The following is a 23,259-nucleotide window of genomic DNA, read 5'->3' as shown; positions in this document are numbered from 1 at the left end:
AGCACAGAGAAGTTAAGTGACTTGCCCAAAAATCACACAGCTGACAATTGGCGGAGCATGGATTTGAACCCATGACCTCTGACTCCCAAGCCCATGCTCTTTCCACTGAGCCACCCTGGTTCTCTAAATATGACTGATTAATAATGATGGTATTGTTAAGTGCTTACTATGTGCAAAGCACTGTTCTAAGCGCTGGGGGATACAAGGTGATCAGTTTGTCCCACGTGAGGCTCGTGGTCTTAATCCCCATTTTACAGATGAGGGAACTGAAGCACAGAGAAGTTAAGTGATTTGCCCAAAGTCACACAGCTGGCAATTGGCAGAGTCTGGATTTGAACCCATGACCTCTGACTCCAAAGCCCATGCTCTTTCCACTGAGTCACGCTGCTTCTCATGTGGTGTGATTGTTTGATTTTCTTTCTATTAAAAAACTGACATAAATGAATGTCATTCATTCACTCATTCATTCAATCATATTTATTGAGTGCTTACTGAGTGCAGAGCACTTTTACTAAAAGCTTGGAAAATACAATTCGGCAAGAAATAGAGACAATCTCTATCCAACAATGGGCTCACAGTCTAGAAGGGGAGAGACAAACAACACAACAGAATAAGTAGACAGGCATCAGTAGAATCAATATAAATAAATAGAATTATAGATATATACACATCATTAATAAAATGAATAGAATAATAAATATGTACGTATATACTCAAGTGCTGTGGGGTGGGGAGGGAAGTAAAGCAGAAGGAGGGAGTAAGGGTGATGGGGAAGGGAGGATGAGCAGAGGAAAAGGGGGGCTCAGTCTAGGAAGGCCTCCTGGAGGAGGTGAGCTTTCAGTGGGGACCTGAAGCCTGCAGCGGCCCAAGGAAGGGGCTATTTCCAAACCGGTTAACAATGCAGATACTGTCCATCCCAGTGGGACAGGGACTGTCTCTATATGTTGCCAACTTGTACTTCCCAAGCGCTTAGTACAGTGCTCTGCACACAGTAAGCGCTCAATAAATATGATTGATGATGATGATGACTGAACCCTTTGCCTTCATCGCACCTTCATGGATGAGCGAATCAGATGGGCACCAGACAAGAATCAGATTGTGTCTTATGATTAACAGGGGAAGGTGATGCAGTGTTGGATTGTAGTTCAACCCCTTCTACTCAGAATTGGTGGATTTGTCAGGACACTGTCATAAACTCCCTTGCATCCCTGTAAGAAACAGGGATCGATTGGTGCTTCGGAAACTTGCAGATCACTCTTTTCAGGGTGCCTCATTCTATTGATCTTCCCAAAGTCTCTCCTGGAAGAGAATGATCCCTCTCCGAATCACCACAAACTGGGTCCATGTATTGTTCTGGATAATTATTTTGTTTTTTAATGGTATTTGCTAAGCACTTACTGAACTAAGTGCTGGAGTAGATAAAAGATAATTGGGGTAGACACTGTCCCTGCCCCACATAGGCTTATTGTCTTAATCCCCATTTTTCAGATGAAGTAACTGAGAGCAGCAGCATGGTTTACTCTCGTTGGCCTGGGAGTCAGAAGGACCTGGGTTCTAATCCTGACCCTGCTGTGGTTAAACCATGATAATTTACTGAACATGACCGTCTCCCCGATTGTGTGACATTATTGGGAAAAAGGGCTCAGTTCCCATTCTTGAATATTTCTAACATTACTATTTTCTTCACATGTGTCTGCTGTGAGTCCTTGGATAAGTCACTTAACTTCTCTGGACCTCAGTTCCCTCGTCTATAAAATAGGGATTAAGAGTGTGAGCCCCTGCGGGACAGGGATGGTGTCCAACCTGATTCGCCTATATGTACCCCGGTGCTTAGGACAGTGCTTGGCACATAGTAAGCGCCTAACTAGTACCATAATAATTATAATAATAATTATTATTACAGAGAAGTCAAGTAACTTACCCAAGGTAACACAGCAGACAAGTGATAGAGCTGGGTTTAGAACCCAAGTCCTCTGAGTCTCGGACCTGTGTTTTTTCTACTAGGTCTTGATGCTTCTGTTCACTGTTATGCCACATTCAGACCACGCTACACCGAGATTTTAAGATTCTATTCTACCCTCTTTGCTTGTAGAAGCCCAATTTCAGATTTCCTTACTGCAGCTGTTTTGAAATTCCACTATCATCCATTTTTCTCACATGCTCTGCATAGTGAAGTTGTTTTGTGATAAGCACGGCCTTAGTATTGATGAATAGAATGCTTTGCAAGTTGCCTAGTTCCACCCCTTGATGTTATGTATGGTCTGTAGGAGGCATTGGTGAAACTGCTCAAGAAGCTGGACGTGTTTACTGGGGTGGGACCTACTCTAATAGGCACAAAGAAGGTGAGACATTCCTAAATGCTCCATTTCTGCTAAACTCTGTAAATCCACCCAAAAGCATACTCGTCTTCTCGACTCTATTTTCTGAGCACGCCAGAGGCAATAAATGTAATATGTATTACAGTACTTACAATATTTACAATACAATATTTATTACAAGTAGCAGTGTGGCTTAATGGTAAGAGCACAGGCTTGGGAGTCAGAGGACATGGGTTCTAATCCTGACTTCGCCACTTGTCAGTTGTGTGACTTTGGGAAGTCACTTAACTTCTCTGTGCCCCGGTTACCTCATCTGTAAAATGGGGATTAAGACTGTGAGCCCCACGTGGGACAACCTGATTAACTTGGATCTACCCCAGAGTTTAGAACAATGCTTGGTACATAGTAAATGCTTAATAAATACCATTATCCTTATTATTAATATTGTAATATAAATCAGCAATGTATACTTATTGTATGCCGATTAGGGTCCAGTTATCAGGAACAATCTTCAGATAATGTTTATGCCATAAAAAAAGTGTACACTTCTAGTCCATGATACATTTATGCCAATTTATGGTTCTACCAGACATAAACAGTGCAAGGACAGGACAAATGAGAAACTACATTAAATACGGAATACACAAGCTCAGTATAACTTATCATTGTGGCTCAGTGGAAAGAGCATGGGCTTTGGAGTCAGAGGTCATGGGTTCAAATCCCAGCTCTGCCACTTGTCAGCTGTGTGACTTTGGGCAAGTCACTTAATCAGTCATATTTATTACTTCTCTGTGCTTCAGTTCCCTCATCTGTAAAATGGGGATTAAGACTATGAGCCCCCGTGGGACAACCTGATCACCTTGTAACCTTCCCAGTGCTTAGAACAGTGCTTTGCACATAGTAAGTGCTTAATAAAAGTCATTATTATTATTATTGAGCTGAGACTTGCAGCAGTCTTCAAAGAACACATAGTGAAAACAGGGCTTTTGTGGTACAAGTTAAATACATTTAGTCTGTTGTCTGTTTCACTAATTCACTTATTGGTCCAGGCTATTTGATATTGAAGTATTCATGACATGTGGCATTTACAATATACAGTATATTCATGTTTGACTTTTTATAGCTTTCATACTAATTAGTTGAAAGCAAATATTTTTTGCAAAACACATTTATAAAGCAGAGCAGATTTTGTTCTTCGAGTATATCTGTAAATACAAAATATAAATTGTAATTTTAGATGTATTGTGATCTATATTTTGCATTCATTTCTTATGGTCATACCATAGAGAAGGTATTTTCACATGGCTCTACTCCTTTTGTTGGGTATATATTATTTTACTTGAAATGAGTAACATGCCAAATAATTAGATTGTTGAACTATGCTTAAATATTCGCAGTCAATAAATTGCAGGAAATATTTTCTGAAGTTAAAGATGTTGGATGTAAAATTCGTCATCTTTTTGGATCCTTTTATCATAACATTTTATTAAATTAGTTTCTATGTGGGAGATGATAGTTCTCAAACTTGAATACAAATCAAATAAGCCTGTCCACAGGATTCTCACCTCCAACAATAATATAAAGAAATTTGATTGAAATTTCTGTCTGGACTTTAATTATTTTTTCTACAATTCATGCTTTTCTGAGGTATTTCCCCTTCTCAAAAGTATGCATTGCATTTTTAAGGGGATTAGGCATGAGTGGAAATATAGATACATTGGAGCTCAACTCATACTGAGATTTTTTTTGTGAAATGCTGCAGTTCTAAAAGCTGCTTAATAATGGGTTATACTAATATTGCCTTGCTTGAAAAAGCAAAAGAAAAACAAAACCAAAAAACTATACAACTGTTACAAGGTTTTTGTTTCAATATTTAGAAACATGTCCTAATTAGATGTTAATTTCAACAGCACATCTTTCACGTTGCTATTCTTAATTCTGTCCTCCCCCAACACCCTTCCACATAAAAAAAATCTTAACACACACCTACGGTCTTTTATAGGTAGATCAAAAGGTGATAATAGATGCTGGTAAAAGTAACTAGAGAAATTCAGCATTAGGATAATCTGTCACCCATTTCCATTTTTCTGAGAAAAGAAAGCATAATCAAAAGCCTAAATGACAAAGAGTTGACAGTAAGATTCTGTAGTAAATGATTCGAGTCTCTGGCCTGCGGAGATGCTGAAGAAGTCCCCAGCAGACCTGATTAATTCCAGTTTCTCCAGCTGCCAGGGGAGCAGAGGCTAAGCAGTTTCACAGAGAGGAGCCTATTACCACTACTAGGCTGAAATAGATCTAATCAACTCACAGCCGCTCAAAAGAAAACTTTACAGGTTCAGCTCACCAAGGCAGTGCTTTAAAATGATGACTAAAAAGGATCATGGGAGTCTGAAAGCATTTAGTCTTTATTGCAGCTCAAGGAAATTTTCTGCTGTGGTTAAGCCATGCTAATTTACTGAACATGACAGAATCTTCCAGATTGTGTGACATCATTTGGATAAAGGCCTCAGTTCTCGTTCTTGAATATTTCTAATAATACTTTTTTCTTCAGAAATGGTTAATTTATTGATATTTCATCGGTGTTGGGGCTAATTACTTGCACCATTATAAATCTCTGGACTAACCTACTTAAACATTTAATTTAAACAACAATGCACTGTAATTTGTCATGGTGCTCACAAAGTGATGAATATTGCAACTTCGTTTTCTAAGTAATCAACATTCTATCCGTGCATCTTAAAAGGAAAAGCCTTGTCAGGGAACCTTCTACCTCTAATGTTAAGTTCACATACCCAGTTTCAGAGACCAAACTGAGTTGCCAGATGAACTAGTTGATCAATATAGGAACTGGGTTCGTTGAAAATAATACTAATAAACACTGTATTATGCTTAAAATGAAATTCCAAAGATTTTCTTAAAGTCTCCCAATTGACTCTTATTTAATGGAAAAAAAATTGGAGAAATATTTAAGAGCAGGAAAAATGCACATTCAGTCCATTAGAGTAAAAAGAAAAATTCCTTTCACTGTTTCTTAGTATTTCAGTTGAAGGTCTTTCTTAAGGTTTACAGAGATAAAAACTGCTTTGGTTTAAATAATCAAGATTTGGAAACTCTGACCGAGGGAGTTACATATGTTATTTAGAATGCTCAGAGTGATACAAGCTATGCATACACTTATTAAATATATTGATTACTAATGCATTTGTTAATCATACCACTAAAAAGAAATGAAAGTCGAGTTCTCAAAACAAGAACTTTGTGCTAATTACAGCTGATCTTTGCAAACTGATCCTCTCAAGAGATTCTGGGACTGTGGCAGAGTTTATAGGAAACTGGAGACAGGCAGGGACATGGGACAGGAGGTAACAAGGGAAAAGATGATGGAGGTTTCATGAAATGAATAATAAAAGATAAGGTCCATAGCCAGTCACCATTTTCAACCTATGCCAGTGTTGTTCACACTTTAGCACTAGGAATATTCATTCATTCATTCATTCAATCGTATTTATTGAGCGCTTACTGTGTGCAGAGCACTGTACTAAGTGCTTGGGAAGTACAAGTCGGCAACATACAGAGACGGTCCCTACCCAACAGTGAGCTCATATTATTAATTATAATATTATTATTAATAATAGTTTGATTCCTCATTCTCATAGTAAATATTTCCTCCTCAAAACAGTACAATGAGATAAACAGTGTCATCTCCATTTATAAATATGATTGAATGAATGAATGAATGACAGAAAAATGAAGTTGGAGAAAGGGTAAGTAGTAGTAGTAGGAGACAACATGGTCTAGTGAAAGGAGCACAGAACAGAACATAAGGAGACCCAGATTCTAATTCCAGCTCTGCCACTGGCCTACTGTGTAACCTTGAGCAACTCAGCATCTCTGGGACTCAGTTTTCACATATTTAAAATAGGGACATGATAGATTGTATGCTCCTTATGGGCAGGGCTGTTTCTGATTTGATAACCTTGTATCTAGCCCAGCATTTTCTACATAGTTACGGCTTAATGAATACCATTATTATTAATTAACAAACTTTTGCAACATGCAAGGTGCTAAACAGGAAGATGATAGGTAAAACAGTGTACTTTATAACCCTTTCAAGATAGGCCTGAAAAGAGAATTACAGAGAAGAAAGAACATAAATGCCTTTTGGTGCAAATGGGCTGATTTTGCCTATATTACTCAGAAGACACTGGGACATTCTGGAAGAGACTGACTGACTCCTCTGACAGGGAGAACATGGATAGGAAGTTCAAATTTTAACATGCTGTAGTATGTATTTGTGATGAGCTCTTGGTTGGGACAATACCAGAAGAAGAGAATCAGCGTGACCTAATGGAAAGACCACAGGCCTGGGAGTCAGAGGACCTGGGTTCTAATCCCAGTCTGCCAAATGCTGACAGTGTGACCTTGGATATGTCACTTAACTTCTCTGTGGCTCAGTTTCCTCAACTGTAAAATGGGGATTAAAAATCTGTTCTTCCTCCTACTTAGAATGTGAACCCCGTGCAGAATAGGGACTGTGACTGACCCAGGTAACTTATACGTACCCCAGTGCTTAAAGCAGTATTTGACAAAGAGTAAATACTTAACAAGCACCTCAAATAAAAGAGTTCCATGTAGTAATAATGTATTTCTCCCCCCATAAACTATAACTGGTGTAAAAGGAAAGAAGTGGTGATTTTGGTTGTTATGTGTAGCATAGTTCCTGTTTTGACTACTTACATGCAAAACCTAAGGTGGCCTTGGAGGCAAACACATGGTGATTGGTTTCTGGTATTTAGACAATCATGCTTATCGTTTTCAGTCTGAAAACGTAGTGGTTTTTAAGATCAAGCTATAATCCTTTGCTTCAATATCTTCTGCTGCTATTCTTTCCAGTTGGCAATTTAGATTAAATATTTACATTGGTCATTATCCTGTTCAAGAAATCTGGTTGGGCCTTGATTCCTAGGTATTCGCAGAGCTATCAACTGGATCTTTTCTGGAGTTGCTCATTCCACACCTTCCTTGGATTGCTCTAAATATAGGCTGGCTAACTTTGATCCTAGTTAGTTGATCCTAGTTTCATGTTCTATCATTAAGTGGCCTCAGCCTCAACCTCAGGAAGTAAACGCTTCAGAGAGTAACACAGAGAACTACACTACCTGCTGGTAAAGTTACTAGATTATTGATCCAAATACTCTCCCTCTTATCAATCTAAATGGAGGATAAGAGAGGAAGGAGAGGCAGGAAAGGATGACAAAGTCATTTAAGCAAAAACAAAGACAAGAATTTAGCTCTTTAGCTAAATTAGCTAAAGCACTTTAGCTAATTTAAACAGACATTTGGCTGGAAATGATTTTCCAAATCCTTCATAGAATGACCACCATGCCACACATAATAATAATAATGTTGGTATTTCTTGAGCACTTACTATGTGCCAAGCACTGTTCTAAGAGCTGGGGGGGTGGATATAAGGTAATCAAGGTTGTCCCACATGGGGCTCACAGTCATAATCCCCATTTTACAGATGAGGAAACTGAGGCACAGAGAAGTTAAGTGACTTGCCCAAAGTCGCACAGCTGGCAAGTGCAGGAGCCGGGATTAGAACCCATGACCTCTGACTCCCAAGCCCATGTTCTTTCCACTGAGATACTCTGCTTCTCTGATGCTGCATGTGTCATGTTGGGCACCTGGTGCAATGTAATGACATCATGTGGAGCATTTTGAGAAAACTCTTTCAAATCCAGTCAGAATTATGTCAGGGATATAATAAAAATTTAAACAAGTGATAAAGAAGTTTATATTTTCATCTTACAATCAGAGTACTTCAAAGCTGCTACACTTCAAAAGTTCTGAATAGAAAAGTGTTGGAGAGGTCTGCAGCTGCTCTATTTGCCAACTCTCTTGCTTATTGTGTGAAGCTGGCTGTCCCCAACCTCTCATCCACCTCCTGCCTCTGACCTGGATTGCCCTCCCTCTTATCTGACAGACAATTACTTTCCCTACCTTCAAAGCCTTATTGAAGGCACATCTCCTCAAACAGGCCTTCCTTTCCTCTTCTACCACTACCTTCTTCGTAGCCCTGACTTGCTTCCTTTATTCATCCTCCCTCCCAACCCAACAGCACTTATGTACATATCTGGAATTTATTTTTTTTTATTAATGTCTGTTTCCCCCTCTTGACTGTAAGCTTGTTGTAGGCAGGGAATATGCCTGTTATAGTGTATTCTCCCAAGAGCTTAGTACAGTGTTCTGTACACAGTAAGCAATCAATAAATATGATTTACTGACTGACTAATTGGCCTCAATCTTCCCAATTGTATACATATTTTATAAAGGCTTCTGCCCATCTTGTACTTCTGCAGATGGTAGGGATACTTTATGAATTTGGCAGAGGAAGCAGTCGGGTGGACAGATTCCTCTTTCTGTACACCCATGGTATGAGGGTCCAAGGCCTCCAAGATCTACTTTCCTAAAGCAACTCATCCAAAGTCACACCAGGAACTTATAAATCAATCAAGAAATTGTATTTATTCAGTAGTTACCGTGTGCTGAGCACTGAACTAAGCACTTGGAAAAGTACAATACAGTAGAGTTGTAGACAAGATCCTCCCCATAAGGAGCTTGTAGTCTGCAGTAGGAATCATTAAATATATTACAGACAGGAAAAGTAGAACACAAGGATATTGTATGCTTTGGGGTAGGGTAAGTAAAGTATCAAAATGCTTAAGGTTACACAGCCAAGTTCATAGGCAATACAGAGGGGTGCACAGATAGGGAAAATGGGGGCTTAATCAGGGAAAAACCTGCAATTCCAGGTTTAGAGTGTTACTTTATTAATGCAGCAGGTTGTTGATTATCAGACTTTCTGTCCACTTGTCAGTACTTTCTAGCCAGTCAAGTGTCAGATCTGCTAGAAAAAGCTTCAGGGACAAGACTCAAAGCAGGCCAAGAAGAGATGAGGCCATGGAAAACTGTATTTCCCACAGCTCAGATACTCACTGATTCTCCTCACGCAGCTACAGAATACCTGCTCTTTCCAGCGATTTTCCATACATCATGGCCCCCATAAGCTCACTGCCATTTTTCTTTGCTTGATAGGACCCACTATATAGTCTTACTTAAAGCAAGAACTGAAAGGTTTTGCCAATCAGTTTCCTTGGGGTTCCATCATCAGAGGCTAAAACACAAAAGAGGTGTTGTTGCCTAAGGGATTTTGAGTTTGGACAAGGTTTAGAAACATATTCAAATATGTTACACATTCTCTATTAGTGGAAACTATAAAAATCCGGTTAATGGTCAATTAACATCAAGCATCAGTAGTGGGAGAGAGAGTGGGTGATGATTAGATACATGAAGAAGGGTTTTTTTTCACAAGTTCTGGCCTGCCAGAAACCAGACCTCCAGCTTCTGTTCTCAGATCCAACATGTCTGAGGAACTCCCTCAGTCTCAGAGTCAGGCAGATATCTGGAACCTTAATTCAGGAGAAAGAAAAGCCCTAATTAGATCTATTTTAGATCATTGGAAAGCTTCCAGTCCTGGTATATTTGACTCAGCGTGACTTAGTGGAAAGAGCATGGTCTTGGAATTCAGAGGTTGTGAGTTCTAATACCATCTCCTGTCAGCTGTTTGACTTTAGGCAAGTCACTTCTCTGTGCCGCAGTTACCTCATCTCTAAAATGGGGCTTAAGTCTGTGAGCCCCAAGTGGGACAACCTGATAACCTTGCATCTACCCCAGCACTTAGAACAGTGCTTGGCACAGAGTAAGTGCTTAACAAATACCATCATCATTATCATTATTATTATTATTAAATTTAATTGGATTAAGAATGATTTAAAAAATGCAAAAAAAAACCCCAAAAAACATAGTTTTTTAAGTTATCTGAAAGAATGCTAGACTGTAAGCTCATTATGCTCATTATGGGCAGGGAACATGTCTGCTAATTCTCTTGTATTGTACTCTCCCAAGTGCTTAGAACAGTGCTCTGCACATAGTATTCATTCAATCGTATTTACTGTGTGCAGAGCACTGTACTAAGCACTTGGGAAGTACACATCAGCAAGATACAGAGACGGTCCCTACCCAAAAATGGGCTCACAGTCTAGAAGGGGGAGACAGACAAAAAAACAAGTAGACAGGTGTCAATACCAACAGAATAAATAGAATTATAACTATATATGCATCATTAATAAAATAAATAGAGTAATAAATATGTACAAATATACACAAGTGCTGAGGGGAGGGGAAGGGGAAGGGCAGAGGGAGGGAAGGGGGATGAGGAGAGGGGAGGAGGAGAAGGAGAGGTATAAGGCAGGGGCTCAGGCTGGGGAGGTCTTCTGGAGGAGGTGAGCTCTCAGTAGATCTTTGAAAGGAGGAAGAGAGCTAGTTTGGTGGTTGTGTGGAGGTAGAGCATTCCAGGCCAGAGGTAGAGCGTGGGCCAGGTGTCGACAGCAGGACAGGTGAGAACTAGGCACAGTGAGGAGGTTAGCGGCAGAGGATCAGAGGGTGCGGGCTGGGCTTTAGAAGGAGAGAACGGAGGTGAGGTAGGAGGGGACAAGGTGATGGAGAACTCTGAAGCCAAGAGTGAGGAGTTTGTGCTTGATTCGAAGATTGATAGGCAACCACTGGAGATTTTTGAGGAAAGGAGTGACATGACCAGAGCGTTTCTGTACAAAGATAATCCGGGCAGCAGAGTGAAGTATAGATTGAAGCAGGGACAGACAGGAGGATGGGAGATCAGAAAGGAGGCTGATGCAGTAATCTAGTTGGGAGAGGATGAGAGATTAAACCAGCAAGGTAGTGGTTTGGATGGAGAGGAAAGGGCGGATCATGACAATGCTATGGAGGTGAGAGTGGCAGGTTTTGGTGATGGATTGGATGTGTGGGGTGAATGAGAGAGTGGAGTCAAGGATGAAACCAAGATTGCAGGCTTGTGAGAAGGATGGTACAGTGACAGGAAAGTCAGGGTTTGGGAGGGAAGATAAGGAGTTCAGTCTCGGAAGTGTTGAGTTTTGGATGGCAGGCAGACATCCAAATGGAGATGTCCTGAAGGCAGGAGGAGATGCGAGCCCGGAAGGAGGGAGAGAGAACAGGGGTGGAGACGTAGATTTGGGTGTCAGCGTAGAGATGATAGTTGAAGCTGTGGGAGTGAATGAGTTCACCAACGGAGTGAGTATAGATGGAGAACTGAAGGGGACCAAGAACTGACCCTTGAGGAACCCCTACAGTAAGGGGATGGGAGAGGGAGGAGGAGCCCAGGAAGAAAAAAGAATGAATGGCCAGAGGGATAAGAGGAGAACCAGGAGAGGATGAAGTCTGTGAAGCCAAGGTTGGATAGGGTGTTGAGGAGAAGGGGATGATCCACAGTGTCGAGGGCAGCTGAGGTCGAGGAGGATTAGGATCGAGTAGGAGCCATTGGATTTGGCAAGAAGGAAGTCATTGGTGACCTTTGAGAGGCAGTTTTGGTGGAGTCTAGGGGACATAAGTACCCAATAAATTCCACTGATTGATTGATTGACTAGAGAAGTCAGTTCACAGTAGAAACAAGACCAATTACTCTTCATCTCACTTAATGGGACAACAAAAACATAAATTGAGGGCTACTGCATTTACAGTTACAATTAGGTGCTGGTAGGCTCAAGTGATTAGCTAGTTGCCGTACTACTTGATTGTGCTCACAGAAAGAAAGTAGAACCCTTTGAAAATTCAACTCCAAATGTCCTTAGTTGTGAAACTTTTGGTTAAACAGATGGCATCCTGTAGCAGCTTTTTACACATATAGATGAGGGTGTAATATTTTTGGAAAGTGCCAATAATGGGCATTGAGAGTTATAGAATTGTAGTTATAAAAATGATTTGTTCTCTAAATATAGGCTTTAAAATCAAAAGTTGATCTGTCATAAATGATAGGATCTTTTAAATGACTGCCCCATATGTGCTCTCTCTGGGTGTGTGCTATCGGTGGCTTTGTTTTTTATGGATTTTGCCATGGTGTTAATGTACATGCAGTGTCTTTAATCAATGTTGTGCATATCCCAATAACTCATTAAGAGCTTCCCTGTCATTACAGACATCACTGGACAGATGATAGACTGTGAGCCCCTGTGGGACAACCTGATCCCCTTGTAACTTCCCCAGCACTTAGAACTGTGCTTTGCACATAGTAAGCGCTTAATAAATGCCATTTTCCTTCTAGACTGTGAGCCCGCTGTTGGGTAGGGACCGCCTCTATATGCTGCCAACTTGTACTTCCCAAGCGCTTAGTACAGTGCTCTGCACACAGTAAGCACTCAATAAATATGATTGAATGAATGAATGAATGAAGGGAATGTTAGTACCCAGCATTATCCAATATCTAAATGGTAGAACATTTGAAAAAAGGAGACCGTTGCTGTTGGAAAATACCATAAATATTTCTGAAAGCATAGTTTATATCTTAGTTTTAAAACCATGAAGAATGCTTTTAAAATTCCCGCGTCAATTTTGTTATTGAATTTCTTCTGCTAGGATTACCATGATGTCATTTATGACACAGAAAGTGAGACATAATTAGATGTGAATATTCTGGCAGGCTTTTAGGATGCTAATTTTTTTTTGCATTTGAAATCTGATGGGCTGACTTGGTGTGGCTTGGTTCTGCAGTAGCTTATGAACATTTTCATGCTCCTCATCACTGCTGTAGCTTAAATTCCCAGTGCCTTAGGTTACAAAATGTATGATCTATGATTTAAATAACACTGACTAGGAATTTGCTAGTTACAAGTAAAGACTCTTCTAACCATCAGCTCATCAGTTTTCATGAGCTAAGTAGGGTCCAGCATGTGAGCAGCTGTAAGCTTTAAAAAAACGTTGAATAGGACTCTTAAGTACTAGTAATTCAGAAGGCAATATCTCAACTAAAACAAAAGTGAGCTCTTAATGTTGTTTTTCTGTGATAATCCCTGTGAACCAAGAGATAAAGCCACAGTTCTGACCATCTGATACCTTACCCCTTTGAAGGGCATATCTTATTTATCAGTTCCTTCCCTTTCCTCATGCAACGTCTGCATCCTGCAGTATCTCACCTGTGTTAGGCTGTAGCTCAGTAATGAATAAATGGAATTTCTGAGACCCTAGTAAACCCAAATTCCTATCCCTCTCTACATGCTGGGAATTTCTTCTTATATTGAACACTGAAGGCGATTGAAATGTTTACCATGTTAAGAAATGATACACAGGCTGGCAAATCTACTTACCAGGGATTTAAAGAGGATAAACTCCTGTAAAGCAAATTATTACCAATTATCATTAATAATAATAATAATAATGATAGTTGTGGTATTTGTTAAGCACTTACTATCTACCAGGCACTGTACTAAGTGCTGTATTAAGCATTTGTACTAAGTACAAGCCAACCAGGTTGGACACAGTCTCTGTCCCATACAGGAATTCCAGTCTTATCCCCATTTTACAAACAAGGTAACTGAGGCACAGAGAAGTTAAGTCACTTGCTCAAGGTCACACAGCAGAAAAGTGGTGGAGAACAATTAGAACCTAGGTCCTTCTGACTCCGAGGGCAGTGCTCTGTCCACTAGGCTACACTACTTCTCTAATATCGCTTTCTGAAAAACTCCAAATTCTTCAAACATGATGTCTTTGAGAAAAATATTGATGTTGGAGAAGCAGTGTGGCTCAGTGGAAAAAGCATGGGTTTTGGAGTCAGAGGTCATGGGTTCAAATCCCGGCTCTGCCAATTGTCAGCTGAGTGACTTTGGGCAAGTCACTTAACTTCTCTGTGCCTCAGTTACCTCATCTGTAAAATGGGGATTAAGACTGTGAGCCCCCCATGGGACAACCTGATCACCTTGTAACCTCCCTAGCGCTTAGAACAGTGCTTTGCACATAGTAAGCGCTTAATAAATGCCATTATAACAAAAAACAAAAAAACAATGCTTGACAAGGAAGGTTCAACTATTTTTACCCCAGATGGCATTTTTTGAGTTGTCTCATCATCAGCCAAAGGGTTTTACGGTGCCCACTTCTGCATGGAGACATGGTCCACAGGCCTGTGACGTTTTTTGTGGAATTGGAATTTGTCTTCAATGACTTTTCCACTGGGTTTCTGGAGGGTTTAAATTTAAAGTGTTCAGGCCTATATTAGTTTCCCTTTGGCATATGCTAGGTTCACACGATAGGCATTTTGGGCAAGTTTTACTTCCCTTCTGCCCTAATGCCTTGTTTTAGCGAAGAAAATATAATTTGGCTTGGTTTAATGAACTTCTTTCTTGCATTGTTTTTCTCTGAACGAATTATATTTTCCATTCATAGGGACCCCTCTATGTGACAAGGAGGTATACTACAGCAGAACCTCAATCTCTTAACAATTTCGTGTCCTCTCTCACCCTTCCTTCCCTTCTGTACTTCTCTTCCCCTACCATTCTTGTATCTTATCTTTATTCAAATACTCTTCCCCCTTTCAGCAAGTGAAGTGTTTAAGAAGTGTTGGCTTGAAGTTCTTGATTCTGTGAAAAAAAAATCTTTATGTGATTTGAATCAAGAAATATAGTTTTTGTATGGAAAAATTTAGTGATGCCTGAATGGGGTAGTACCCATAGAATCTTCATGATGTTGCTTGTTTTCTCACAGGCAATATGAGTTGTATTAGAAGTATTCTAGAGAATTCTGGTTGTAAGAAAAAATGCTGTGAGTGGAAGCACTTTTCAGCAAATGCACAGATTGAGGAAACTCGGTATGGATTTCATGATCTTTGGGGATTGGCAATTCACACCTTATAAAATTCCATTTGCAGCCTAACTTCCCCAGGCCCCTTGGAATCCACTGCAAGAAGAATGCACTGGAATGGCTCCCCGAAATGGGGCAGTCTTGAATAAGAGCACCGAGGCAGATGCAGAAGGACATCAAGCAAAGGTCAGAGTGCACTGTATTAGGAATGGCTTTTTTTTTTAATTCAATTTTTTGATATTAGTGTTGTTTGATGTTAGTTACACCATGGACCAGAGATCTTTCCAGAATAAATCCTCATTTCCCGTTCTACCATTCCCTCCTGCGTCACTTGGATTCCTACCCTTTATTCCCCCCACCCTCAGCCCCACAGTGCCTATGTAGGTATCCATAATTTATTTATTTATATTACTGTATCTGGTATATTATTCTAGACCGTAAGCTCCTTGTAATCAGGGTATGAGTCTACCCATTCTGTTGTTATTTTGTTTGTTTTCTTTTATTTCTAATGGTGTTTGTTAAGTGCTTACTATGTCCCAGGCTTTGTACTAAATGCAGGGGTAGATACAAGCTAATCAGGTTGGACACAGTCCATGTCCCACATGGGGCTTACAGTCCTAATCCTCATTTTACAAATGAGATAACTGAGGCACAGAGAAGTTATGTTACTTGCCCAAAATCACACAGCAGACAAGAGGTGGAACTAGGATTATTACTCAGGTCCTTTGACTCCCATACTGGTGTTCTATGCACTAGGCCATGCTGCTTCTCAATGTACAATATAACTTTGTTATATTGTATTCTCCCAAGTTCTTAATACAGTGTTTTACGTACAGTAAGTGCTCAGTAAATAAGGCGGATTGGTTGATTGATTGGTGTTGGTGCTTTTCTTGACTGTTGGTCATATCTTTCATTCTTCATGCACAAAATCTTGGGGTTCCTATTAAATTAATCCTGCATTTCAAAGAAGTCGAGAGACTGCAAGTGTCTCTCTTCCAGACATAGCTTGATGGATGCAGTATCCCAAAGACCCATTTCAATTGTTCTATCTGGGAAGACATGAATCCCCAATTTAAATAACATAATAGAGAAAAGAAATCGGTAACTTTAAGAAAATACAAAGCATCTGTTTCCTGGGTTGAAATTAGAGCCCATCTTAAAGTTCCATTTTATAACTTCATGCTACAGGGTACTTTTACATTTGGTGATCACTATTAAAATTGGTTTTAAGGAGCAGAGAGTAAATATCAGAAGAGGGGTCATTTTCATCGTCCTTCTCTGGTTGGAATTTGACACTTCAGAATACTGAATCGAGTTTAGAAGCCAGGTTGACCATATGTGGCACTTAAATTGCTGACTAAATACTGATGACAATACAAAAGTTGACACATGAGTCACAGGAGAAATATGAAGGGTGCAAAAGATGAAGCCGGGGCACCATCGATCCGGGATTTGATTCCCTTCATAATGTTAGCACTCAGCCATGAAACCATACATCATCTTTACAGTAAATCATCATGTTTTCACTCAACTTTCTGAAGGGAAGAGAGCTGTGTGTATTTATAAGTTATTCAAAGGTTTAGACTTAGGCAGTTTTGGAGAAGGTTTTTATATCATCATACTTGTTTGCATGTTCCTTTTCAAGGCCTGGCAGCGTAACACATACTTGAGGACTTAGAGTTGATCCTTTATTCAGCTGTGAGTCATAAACAACGACATCAAAAAAGTTGTTTTCACCAATGATATTTGCATGTAAAATTCAGAATATATTCAGAAATCCAGAGGACTCAACTGTGGAGTTGTTATTCAGTGCAGAAAAGATAAAAAGCAGATTGCATTTGGTATTGGATTTTCATTCTTTCCATGGATAGAAAGTTGTAGTAATTGCATCTTGAACCCTCAATTCCTGACATCTTTATCCTATCATTGGCACTAAATAAAAAAAAAGAATAGATGTCCAAAATCAAAATGGAAAAATTACTACAGCTTTTTGTACTCTGAAATTAAGCAACTTTTTTTCTGAATCAATTAACCTCATCTGTGATATACATTTGAAAATGAAACTTAAATTAGCTACTTTAAGTGGTCCTGCCACTTTAATTATTCAAAATGTACACAAATTTAATGAGTTTTTAAATATTAAAACTACTTTGTATTGTCACTACCGTGAGCTCTTAATTTACAGAGCAATTAAGTCAGGACCCTCATTTATCAGGACATGTGCGTTTGTTGAAAATGTAGTCAGTTTTTATTAATTGATGCTATAGAAATACTGAGGTGAAATTAATGTGTATGCCTCAGAGGTCGAGCCAGTGGTAGTGGGTTGCTATCAGGGAGCAAGACGTGAGATAAATAAGTAACTGCTGTTTTCTGTTACACCAGAGATGACTGAAATATTAAGAGGCCCAGTGGGCACTGTTCGTAGCCAAAACACTTGCGAGAAAATGCCCCTGAGTTCTTCTCTGCCGAGCATCTGTCATGGGTGGTGGCTGAGAAACTGAGAAACTTCAAAGCTTTACTTTCTGATTATTAGCAATCCTGAGTGCAATCCTTTTACATTTTAATGTAAACCAAGTGTTGATGAGCTAAGAGGGTTGAATTAAAAAGTAGCCCGCAGTTCTTTTGTTGTTCCTGAAGTAGGTGACAAGAATGTTAGCAGCTAGTTGAAATTTGGGTATTTATCAACCTGCCAGCCACCAGGGACTTGCTCCTTAAGGACCAGATGGGAAGCAGCATGGCCTCGTGGAAAGAACCCAGACCTGGGAACCACAGGACTTGGGTTCTAATCCTAACTTTGCAACTCTCTTGCTGTGTGACCTTAGGCATGTCATTTAGCTTCGGTTTCTTCAAAAGTTTCTTCTCCCTCCTACTTAGACTGCGAGCGCTGTGTTTGACAGGGACTATGTCCAACCTGATGAATGTGTATCTACCCCAGTGCTTAGAACAGTGTTTGATGCACAGTGAGTGCATAAGAAATAACATAAAACAAACCTACAGATAAAATAGCAATCGGAGTCGTTCACCATCACACTTGGACATCTCCCAATGCCATTGTCCTGCCTGAGTTTCTGGGCTCCTAATCAGGCAATCAATCAATAGTTTTTATTGAGCTACCCTGGAGGAGAAGTGATTTCAGAAGATGGTGAGAGCTATTATCCATCAGACAGGAATGGGGAAGGATTTCCAGACAAGGGGAAGGGATATGAAGTCAGAACATAGCACAGTGTGCATAGTATAATCTGATTAGCTTCAAAGGCATGAAAAGTGAGAGCTGAGGTCTAGTGAGAGAATTAAATAGAAGGAAGAAATGGATTGAGTGAGTGCTCTAATGCCATTGATCAGAAGTTTCTGTTTTGGAGAGGTATGGACAAACATTGTAGGTTTTTGAGGAGTGAGGAGACGTGCATAATGACGTGCTAGAAAAATGACCAAGGTAGCAAATTACAACTGAGAAGCAGTATGTCTAATGGAAAGAGCATGGGCCTGGAAGTTATAAAGACCTAGGAGTCAAAAGGGAGACAGAAAGACCTGGGTTCTAATCCTGGTTCTGCCACTTGTCTGCTGTGTAACTTGGGCAAGTCACAACTTCTCTGTGCTTCATTCACCTCATCTGTAAAATGGGGATAACTACTATGAGCCCCATGTGGGACACGTACTGTGTCCAACCATATTAGCTTGTATTTACCTCAGCTCTTAGTACAGTGCCTGGCACATAGTAAGTGCTTAATAAATATCCTAAAAAAACCCCAAAGTATTGGCTGGAGAAGGTAAACACTGCAGGCAAGATTAGTGAGGAGGCTGATGCTATTGTTAAGCTTCCACATGACAGGTGTCTGGGCCAATGTAGTCCCCATTTGGATCATTTGTTTCCGAATTGTACTTTCCAAGCACTTAGTACAGTGCTCTGCACACAGTAAGCGCTCAATAAATACAATTGAATGAATGAAGAATGGAGAGGAAGCGGTGTATCCTGGAACATTGTGGAGAAATAACTAACAGGATTTAGCAGTAGCTTAAATATGAGAGCTGAAAGGTAGTGTGCAGTTGAGGATGACATCATGCCGTGCACTCCAAACTCTGCTAATAATGAGAAAATAAAACTTTGAAGTTTTCCTGCTTCTGAGCTACTACCCTTGACAGAAAAAAGCATGTGGAAATTTTCCAGCGAGTATTTTGGCTGAGAACAGTGCCTACTGTACCGTTTACTGTTTCAGTGAATATTGAGGTTGATAGAGAAGGAGGAATCAAGATAGTGGCAAGGCTTGAAAAATGGAGAAGGTGATGTTGTTGTGCACTATGATGGGAAAATTAGGTAGGGGAGAGACTTTGGTGATGGGGAGACGGGTTGAGTGTTCAGTTTTGGACATAAAGAGAGGATCAGTGTAGGAGAGAAGGAGAGAAGAAAGGTGAGAAGTGTGCCAAAATTCTGAAGTATTCCACAGGGGGCAATACCCTGGAAAGATTCTGTCCTAGAGCACCATAGTAAGCATCAGATGTAATATCCGCACCTGTATAGATAATAACTTTTTTCTCTGTCCAGCAAGTGTGTGTCCATGTGTGCATTTACCTTTGTGAGCTCTAACTCTGCAAACACTGTTAGTGACTTAAGACAGAAGAAGAAGCTGTCACTTGGCTTAGAGTCCTTAGTCACCTTTCTTTCTTCCCCTGAACATTTAACTCCCAGTCAATTACCTGAGTTCATTAGAGATTTTGTGTTGCAACGCACCACTGAGGCTCATTCACCTTCCGAAAGAGCCATCAGCTTATATTTTATTGGCTCACCCACTCCAAAGCTAGTGCTTCCACTCTATACTATAACATCTTTAAGCCCTACCATATCTGTGCTAAAGAAACAAAGCAGTTCATCCCTTCCTAAAGTTCAGGGGAAAGAGTCACTCAGGGTTTTAAATCTTGACTGGTGATGCTCTCCTGACCTTTAGCCTGCCCTAACACTGCGAGGTTTGATGGGAACTTGCCAGGCCATCTTCTGTAACACATGAGTTGGTTAATATACTACCATTTCTCATTCAGACAGCCAGCAGAGGCCAAAAAACAGAGGCAGCAGGGCAACAAATGCTGTCTCCTCCATACGCTCCGTAATAAATTGCTCTTTCAGTAGTGCAGAAGACAGATTTTTCTTTCTTTGCCTCTTTCCTCCTTTGCTCACAAGTCACCAATGGGAAGCTTGCTTTCCCACCTGGCCCTGGCTGATTGTGCCCATAAATTTGCCTATGCAATGCCTGTTTACGGGTCGCTGATGGAACATGGAGACGGGTGCATTTTGTAAGCACCGGGTAGATAATCATGGTAATTGATGTTTGGAGCTGCTAGCTCCTAAGAGCACAGGGTCTCTTTCTCCCAGTGAGGCCTTGCTCTATGTTATCAGTCCAGCCCATAATTAAATATCACTCTTTTACAATATGTTTCAGGCTCCTTAATGAGTCTAAAGCAGAAATAGTCACCTCTCTCCCCTCTGAGCTTTATTTGCTTGTTATTAAACAATGTTATTGAGCTGCCTTCTTTCCCTGTGTTGCCAAACCTGCATCATTTCCGTTTTATAATTGCACAATTAGAGCCAGAGCTTTGCTTTCATACATCAGCAGGGCGTGTGTGTGTGTGTGTGTGTGTGTGTGTGTGTGTGTGAAAGAGAGAGAGAGAGAGAGAGAAAGGGAAAACTCAGGTGTTCACATACACAACTCAAATGCCTCATTTTCATTAACTATCAGATTTTTCAAAATGGGAAGCTATTTATCATGATCAGTTTTATCCCATCAGCCACCTCCACTACCCCACTCTTGTGACTTTCACGATCACCTTGTACTGTGTTGTTGAGGGTCCAATTTCCTCATTGTTACTTGCTTGCAGGATTCCCTGCACCTCCCCCACCACCTTCTTTTTCCCCAAGCAAAATCCAGTCATTTATATTCCGAGGCTAAACCGAATTTTTTTTTTTCTCCAAAGCTGGCAAGCAGTATAACACGAGTAATTCCTCCTAACAAATTTCCACAGATTCTTCCACCCCTCCCTTACACACATGCAAACACACTTGCTCATGCACGCGCACACACAGTCTCTCTCTCTCTTTCTCACACACACACACACATTCTTAAGCTGCTCTAAGCAGTGTATTAAGTAGCTGAAGAGAATCCGTTCACATTCTGCTGTGTTGCTTTCTTCTCAAGTCATGAACCCATCACAGACTTTTTCTAGCTGTAGGTTGCCACGGTGAAGATTTACAATGCCAGTTATTCATACATCTGCCTTCTCTTTTCTCCCCCTGTTATTCTTAAATCCCTTGGGCGAGGGCAACCTTGCTATCAAGCCTCGTAAAATTCATGCAGGATTATCATCCTTGGTGTAGACTTCAGGCACGTCTTACAGTTTCCAACTGCCTGCTCGCCACCATGACAGAACTAGGCCTATAGGTTTGATTTTTAACAATACTGGATGGAGGAAAGAGGTATCATTGTGCTAAACAGAAGAGAAAGTTTTAAAGTTTGAAAAAGCAGTATCATATTTGTTTTTACTAATGATCACTAATTAAAATAAAAATGATTTTTGTCATCTCCAGAGTCTGATTCAAGGGTACTAAATGAAAAATAATATAATCCAGTGGAATACTATTCGGACAGTCCGATCACTGATGTTCAAAAGTATTAATTTCGGCACAGACCTCCCTGAAACTCAGTAGCAAAGTAAAGAATGCAAAAAGCCTGGAGTGAATTTTCAAATGTAGATATACAAGACAATTCATTATGATCTCTTCATTGGTTCATTTTTAAAAATAACAGTAATAATGATTATGGTATTTGTTAAGTGCTTACTATGTGCCCGACACTGTACTTAGATCTGGGTGGATACAAGTAAATCAAGTTGGACACAGTCCCTGTCTCTCCAATTTACAGATGAGGTAACTGAGGCACAGAGAATTGACTAATAATTATAATAATCGTGGTATTTGTTAAGTACTTACTATGTGCCAGGCATTGTTCTAAACGTTGGGTTAGTTACAAGATTGGACACAGTTGGACACAGTCCCCGTCTCGCATGCGGCTCACAGTCCAAATAGGAGGTCAAACAGAAAAACTGAGCCACAGAGAATTTAAATGGCTTGCCCAAGATCACACAGCAGACAAGTGGTGGAGCCGGGATTAGAACCCAGGTCCTTCTGACTCTCAGGCCTATGCTCTCTCCACTACACCTGTTCCACGACTTGTCCGCTGTGTGACCTTGGGCAAGCCACTTAGCTTCTCTGTGCCTCAGTTGCCTCGTCTGTAAAATGGGAATTAAGACTGTGAGTGCCACGTGGGACAACCTGATTACCTTGTATCTACCCCAGCACTTAGAACAGTGCTCGGCATATAGTATGCACTTAACAAATACCATAATTATTATTATTATTATTATTACACCATGCTGCTTCCACAGCAGAATTTAAAAAACACACTAATGACTCCATTAACAGCAAAGAAAATGTCTTCTGAATACAAATAACGTATACTTTTTTGTTGAAAGTCATAAATTTGAGTGTTCTTTTTGTGGAAACTGAGCTATCAGGATACAGTACCTCAGCTGAGTGATTTTACTATAAATTGGTGATTTTACTATAAATCCCAGAAAGCTGTGGGACATAGTTGAGCATGTACCGGGATGAATATGAAAGAGCAACCTTTAAAAGTGATGAAAAGTAATTGTGGGGGAGCCAGATAGACCAACCACCCAGTACAACACTAAATTTGGGATATAGTCATGTTGTTTTATAATTTTTCATAACTGTCTACAAATATCTGGGACTCCTTTGATGCATATACAGATACACTCCACTTAGCACTCTTAATTGGTTCTCTGAAAATACACTGTTAAATAGAAGAGTGCTAAATGAAGTATATTTTCCCATAGGAAATAATCTCAAGTGCATTAATGTGTTCACAAGGTCCAACAAATCAACCAAAGCAATATAAATGCATTTTGAAAAGTGATTAAAAACAATAAACATCGTTAACCCTATTTATAACTAACAGGACCAAATAGCCATGTAAATATGTGCAAATAGTAGAAGATTATGAATTGAAATCATTACACTTAATATGTATAGACATAAAAAAGCATAATTGTTCCCACTGTACACCTTGCCAAACCTAAAGTTTTGGATATAGCTTTTTGGCTTTCCACCTGAGAAGCTGCCGTACACCGAAAAACACACCTGCTGTGTTTTGCTCTG

Source organism: Tachyglossus aculeatus, chromosome 2, assembly GCF_015852505.1.
Source record: "Tachyglossus aculeatus isolate mTacAcu1 chromosome 2, mTacAcu1.pri, whole genome shotgun sequence".
Lineage (NCBI taxonomy): Eukaryota > Metazoa > Chordata > Mammalia > Monotremata > Tachyglossidae > Tachyglossus > Tachyglossus aculeatus.
This window is presented reverse-complemented; position numbering follows the sequence as displayed.